The following is a 7,276-nucleotide window of genomic DNA, read 5'->3' as shown; positions in this document are numbered from 1 at the left end:
TATCCCACGCATGAGAGATATATTCGGAAAAAGCAAAGATGTTATCAAAAAGAAATTCAAGTATGGCACCTTCTTCAAAATCTAACAGGTTTAACTCAGGGGAGTGAACTTTTTTAAATAGTGTATCTCGTAAGTCATGATACAAGGGGCAGTACAAAATAAAGTGAAATTCATTCTCCACTTCCATCAACTCACAATATTCACAAATCCTATCCTCCTCCGCCGTCCCTCTGTATCTGCCTGTTTCAATATGTAAAGGCAGAATACCACATCGTAACTGAGCACATAAGGACCTCTTACTTTTAGGTAAATTAAACATCACATATTTTTCACATTTAAATTCATTTTTAAATAAACAGTAGGTTCTTAATTTTGGCTTCTGCCATAGTTCTTCAGTCCAAGATTGTAACCAGTTAGCGCGGATCTGAGATTTAAACGACTCTACATTTATACACATTCTTTGAGAGTAATATTCTCCAAAACCACACTCCTGAAACAAGTCATACATATCTGAGACCCACTCCCCTTCAACAGACAAGTCCCAGAGGAAAATCTGACTAGCAACCCTATTGGATGGTAGGTCCAGCAATCTGTTCCAGAGGTTCACCATACTGATTTTCCATCTGATCACACAAGGGTCCCACCCCATTTCTCCACTAACTGCTGGAAGAGGAGCATATTTATGAAGACCCAAAAAATGGAAGTAGTTGAAACTACAGCAAAGACCCAAAAAATGGAAGTAGTTGAAACTACAGCAAAGCTACCCTGGGAGAAATGTAGTTTAGGAAACGACAAGCTACGCAGAAAAAGTAGTTCAAACTACTTTGTAAAATAAAGCATTAAATTGACAATGTATGTGTGATATATGAAATAAAATATAATAGCCTACAAAAAAGCGCAATGCCAGCAAAAATATGCCTCTCAATTGAGTTCATTGACACCCAATACATTCAATGTTATATTTTTGTTATTGTAAACAAATCTGGGTTCTTCTGAGTTTTGTTTTGTCAGATAATAAACAGTAAAGCCTTGACTAAGATTGGTTAAGGTTAGGGTAAGAATCTCAGGGCAAGCCAATCAGAGGCGGCGTAGGCTGTGTCTTGTCAGTTGTACAGTTTGTGGGATCCTGGCTGACTTCATGGCCTATGGTGCCTTCAAAGCGATCAGGACAAAAGAAAAAGGAGCAGTCCTGTCAAAGGGGGTTCTGGTTCAACAGTAATGGTCAAATAAAAAATATTCCTTTCCAGGGACGGTCCTACACTGGGGCAAGGGGGGGCTATAGCCCTCTCACAAATCTGCCAAGCTCCAGTTAAACCCCCTCAAGCATTGTAGTATATCTTTTATTTTTAAATAAACAAATGTGTAAAGTTAATGACCAGGTTTGAATTTATTTGATAATTGATGAAAAGATATGTATACAACTGCCCAGCAGGAATACATACATTTAAAAAACCATTGAGGTTGAGAACACAAGAACACATCGGGGACTATATGTTGGAATTAAGTCTTTACACTTTTACATGCTATCCCTTGGATCTTTTATTGTCTCTATATCCATGAATAAAGTCAGTCAATCAATCAATCAATCAATCAATCAATCAATCAATCAAAAGGCTTATTTCCATTGTGGACTTGTTCTTACCCTGATATTAACCTAACCAATCTTCATCACTCCTCATGCCTAAACCTAACCAGTCATCAAAGCATGCTGTTTTAGTTGAATCCCAATATGAAGTATGATTGAATGTGGCAGCTCTTAATTTTCTGACCACTAGAGAGAGGGTAGGGCTGGGCAATATATCGATTTTATATTGATATTGTGATATGAGACTAGATACAGTATCATCTCAGATTTTGGATATCGTTATATCAAGACGTTTGAATGACACAGGAAGCCAATAACTTCAGGGTGGCCAAAGGCCCAACCAAATTACATGGAAAATAAAGCAAACTACATTATAAACAAAAACACAATCCTACCTTCCCTAGCCTACAAAAACATGAGAAAAGGGGGGATGAAGAAAAAGGGCGACACATCCCTACAGGGCTTGCTGAGTTAGCATTAAACAGAAACAACAAAATGAGCTGGAATCAAACCCAGGGTCAAAAGTCACTAAAGTAGCTAGTATAAAGAGGCCAGAGAAACAACCTATTTATTATACAGTCTATGGAAACAGCACAAGCTACGGAGTCAATGCGAAATATGACAAAAGGCCACTAAGCATATAAGCATCAACTTAAAGGCCAGTAAGAGTTTACAATCAAAGTCAAGTTGACAGAAAACTAAGCAAAATCCGGCAAATAAGCTTGAAAGCATGGCCACAGAGCAAGTGCTGCTGGCTGTAGGATGACACAGAGCAAGTGCTGCTGGCTGTAGGATGACACAGAGCAAGTGCTGCTGGCTGTAGGATGTACACAGAGCAAGTGCTGCTGGCTGTAGGATGGACACAGAGCAAGTGCTGCTGGCTGTAGGATGACACAGAGCAAGTGCTGCTGGCTGTAGGATGACACAGAGCAAGTGCTGCTGGCTGTAGGATGACACAGAGCAAGTGCTGCTGGCTGTAGGATGGACACAGAGCAAGTGCTGCTGGCTGTAGGATGACACAGAGCAAGTGCTGCTGGCTGTAGCATGTACACAGAGCAAGTGCTGCTGGCTGTAGGATGACACAGAGCAAGTGCTGCTGGCTGTAGGATGACACAGAGCAAGTGCTGCTGGCTGTAGCATGTACACAGAGCAAGTGCTGCTGGCTGTAGGAAGACACAGAGCAAGTGCTGCTGGCTGTAGGATGACACAGAGCAAGTGCTGCTGGCTGTAGGATGACACAGAGCAAGTGCTGCTGGCTGTAGGATGGACACAGAGCAAGTGCTGCTGGCTGTAGGATGACACAGAGCAAGTGCTGCTGGCTGTAGCATGTACACAGAGCAAGTGCTGCTGGCTGTAGGATAACACAGAGCAAGTGCTGCTGGCTGTAGGATGACACAGAGCAAGTGCTGCTGGCTGTAGGATGACACAGAGCAAGTGCTGCTGGCTGTAGGATGACACAGAGCAAGTGCTGCTGGCTGTAGAATGACATAGAGCAAGTGCTGCTGGCTGTAGGATGACACAGAGCAAGTGCTGCTGGCTGTAGGATGACAGAGCAAGTTCTGCTGGCTGTAGCATGGCCACAGAGCAAGTGCTGCTGGCTGTAGGATGGACACAGAGCAAGTGCTGCTGGCTGTAGGATGACACAGAGCAAGTGCTGCTGGCTGTAGGATAACACAGAGCAAGTGCTGCTGGCTGTAGGATGACAGAGCAAGTGCTGCTGGCTGTAGGATGACCCAGAGCAAGTGCTGCTGGCTGTAGGATGACACAGAGCAAGTGCTGCTGGCTGTAGGATAACACAGAGCAAGTGCTGCTGGCTGTAGGATGACAGAGCAAGTGCTGCTGGCTGTAGGATGACACAGAGCAAGTGCTGCTGGCTGTAGCATGTACACAGAGCAAGTGCTGCTGGCTGTAGGATGACACAGAGCAAGTGCTGCTGGCTGTAGGATGACACAGAGCAAGTGCTGCTGGCTGTAGGATGACACAGAGCAAGTGCTGCTGGCTGTAGGATGGACACAGAGCAAGTGCTGCTGGCTGTAGGATGACACAGAGCAAGTGCTGCTGGCTGTAGCATGTACACAGAGCAAGTGCTGCTGGCTGTAGGATAACACAGAGCAAGTGCTGCTGGCTGTAGGATGACACAGAGCAAGTGCTGCTGGCTGTAGGATGACACAGAGCAAGTGCTGCTGGCTGTAGGATGACACAGAGCAAGTGCTGCTGGCTGTAGGATGACACAGAGCAAGTGCTGCTGGCTGTAGGATGACACAGAGCAAGTGCTGCTGGCTGTAGGATGACACAGAGCAAGTGCTGCTGGCTGTAGAATGACACAGAGCAAGTGCTGCTGGCTGTAGGATGACACAGAGCAAGTGCTGCTGGCTGTAGGATGACAGAGCAAGTTCTGCTGGCTGTAGCATGGCCACAGAGCAAGTGCTGCTGGCTGTAGGATGGACACAGAGCAAGTGCTGCTGGCTGTAGGATGACACAGAGCAAGTGCTGCTGGCTGTAGGATAACACAGAGCAAGTGCTGCTGGCTGTAGGATGACAGAGCAAGTGCTGCTGGCTGTAGGATGACCCAGAGCAAGTGCTGCTGGCTGTAGGATGGACACAGAGCAAGTGCTGCTGGCTGTAGGATGACACAGAGCAAGTGCTGCTGGCTGTAGGATGACCCAGAGCAAGTGCTGCTGGCTGTAGGATGACACAGAGCAAGTGCTGCTGGCTGTAGGATGACACAGAGCAAGTGCTGCTGGCTGTAGAATGACACAGAGCAAGTGCTGCTGGCTGTAGGATGGACACAGAGCAAGTGCTGCTGGCTGTAGGATAACACAGAGCAAGTGCTGCTGGCTGTAGGATGGACACAGAGCAAGTGCTGCTGGCTGTAGGATGACCCAGAGCAAGTGCTGCTGGCTGTAGGATGACACAGAGCAAGTGCTGCTGGCTGTAGGATGGACACAGAGCAAGTGCTGCTGGCTGTAGGATGACACAGAGCAAGTGCTGCTGGCTGTAGCATGGACACAGAGCAAGTGCTGCTGGCTGTAGGATGGCAAAAGGCAACAGCAGAGTCCCTGCAGAGGCGCCTCCCTGGCTTCTTATGCTGGCTTGATTGAGAACCAGCTCCATGTGAGGACTCCTCATCAGCGGAGGGGGCGTGTCTGGAATGGAGACAGAGGTGAGGCAATGGAAAAAACACTGAGGCCCAATTCCAATCCGCCCCCTAAACACTCAAGTATATAGCGAGCCCCAAACCTGCCAGAGTCAACATCATCTTGTCAAGTGCAAAGGGCTCTGCTGTCCCAATCCTCCTATTTATCCAATGTGGATCCCTTCCACACTTGATGACTCAACCACTTTCAGATGGCGGCCATTAGAGGGACTGAGGGTTCAGGGCTTGAGTCTTTAGGGGGCGGATTGGAATTGGGCCTGAGACCAAACCAAGGCCAGGCTCTGACCAAGGCCGTAACATTATGGCATAAGTGTTTTTTCCTGGTTTTAAAGGCTGCATTACAGTAAAGTGATGTGATTTTCTGAACTTACCAGACTGTTCTAGCTGTTATATTCAGATTTCCAATAGGCTAGTAGTAGTAGTGCATACACAGTCCAGCTGCTCCGCTCGCAGCGAGGCGCTATACAAAAAACCCATTGCCTTTTCCCCGTACGAACCAGCAGCGCGAGGGCTTCTGGGTAAGCCTACAAAAAATGTGTGATCCCTGCGGTGGGCAGCTGCTGGCTTTCATCTGAGCTGACGTTCTGAACTGAGCAGCCATCTCAGATATGCAACTATTGACCTGCAGCTTAGGTCTTCTGTTGAAACGCTTATTACACATGGGACACTGGCACGGGTCATTAACCCTGTAAGACCCACTGTTGCAGAATTACATTTTTTTTTTATCTAAAAAAGGTATAAACGTTAGTTTTTTGTGTCTCGCCCCCCCCAATAAACATAGTCATTGGGTCCTATTGTTCAGTCTAACAATGCTATTGGATAGGACATTTGTATATAAGTCCCGCCCACAAGGTCATGATGTATCACAACTTCCAGAACTTGGCTGAGAATGAACCACCCTTTGTTTCATTGGACTGTGTAAAATGCCTTTAATTTTTTTTGTGATCGGTAAAATGACTAGAACATGTACATATGTTGTTATTGTGAAATACATTCCCCAAATATTATATTATATATAATATAAATATATTAATATTATTTCCATAAAACCTTAGAAAAACAATTTTTTGCAAACACTTCAATATCATCTCCAAAGGCCTCCTACAACATCTGAAAGGTTTAAAAACTTATTTTTTTTTATACTATGTCTGGGTTCTACAGGGTTAATATCCCAGTGCTGCGTGATACAGTTTTGCCAGAAGTTGTGTCCACATGGTATGGTGACAGGATCAGTGAACACATCCACACAGATGGAGCACAGAAACTGCTCTTCACATAGGAGACTGCTGACAGCGGACATATCTAGACACTGAGACCTAAAGTGAAAATGTGAAATAACATTGCTATACAACTCAACAGTAATATCGATATCTAGATTATCTTGGTCTGCTCTGCTCCCTGGGAAACATTATTTCATTATTACATTGTGTTTTACTTGTACTAACCTTGTTTTTTTTTTATTGTGTCTTTTATTATGTTTATTGGTCTCTTTATTATTCCTATGTTTACTAACTGTATGTGTCTATTTGATCTTTGTAATTAGCTGTTCAGTACTTTGGTCAAACGTGGTTATGTAAATGTGATGAATAAATAAACTGTGACTTGACTTTACTGTAAAGTGTTGTTTTCTGCACAGGCCAGCAAGGACAGCAACACTCTCCTACACAGAAAGAGGGTGCTATGGTGCGTCGAGGGTGGAAGCCCCTTCTTCTCGACAGTGCACCTGTTCCAGTCTCTGGATGGTCTTCATGACTACAGAGGCCAAGGAGACAGGCTCAGCTCTGTGTTATTCTGATGTAGAAATCACAGTCAGACTTTGCTGTCACTACACTTTTATTTATTACAGAGAGAAGCTTGTTCCCGCTGCAGACAGTGGAGGTGATCTTCAGTAGGTTAAATGCAGCGGTGTGTCTTCAGATGAGATGACCGAGTGAACATTCTCTTACAGCGGTCACACCAGTAGGGTTTCTCTCCAGTGTGAATGCGTTGATGTTCTGTTAGGTGACCCGAGTGAGTGAAACTGCTCCCACACTGGTCACATTGGTAGGGTTTCTCTCCAGTGTGACTGCGTTTATGTATTGTTAAGTGACTTGAGTTACCGAAGCTGCTCCCACACTGGTCACAGTGGTAGGGTTTCACCCCAGTGTGAATGCGTTGATGCGATATTAGGTGACCTGAACGACTGAAACTTTTCCCACATTGGTCACAGTCATAGGGTTTCTCTCCATTGTGAATGCGTTGATGTGTTGTTAGGTTCCATAACTGAGTGAAACGGCTCCCACATAGCTGACAGGAGTAAGGCTTCTCCCCTGAGTGAATTCTCTGATGACGCTTTAAATTTTGAAGATTTGTGAATGCTTTGTCACACTGCTGACAGCGATGACATCTGGGTCTCTTGGTGTCCATCTGTAAATATATAAAGAAAGAATCAGGACAGAGAGAGTGTGAGTGTGTTGCAACGTCACTGATACAACAATATTTTTCTCATCTCTTCTGAAGAATTCATTTAGTTCTTCTCCTTCTCTGCCAGATGT

Source organism: Poromitra crassiceps (genome assembly GCF_964638095.1).
Source record: "Poromitra crassiceps genome assembly, chromosome: 2".
Lineage (NCBI taxonomy): Eukaryota > Metazoa > Chordata > Actinopteri > Beryciformes > Melamphaidae > Poromitra > Poromitra crassiceps.
The sequence above is the reverse complement of the archived record's forward strand: the minus strand, read 5'-3'. Positions refer to the sequence as shown.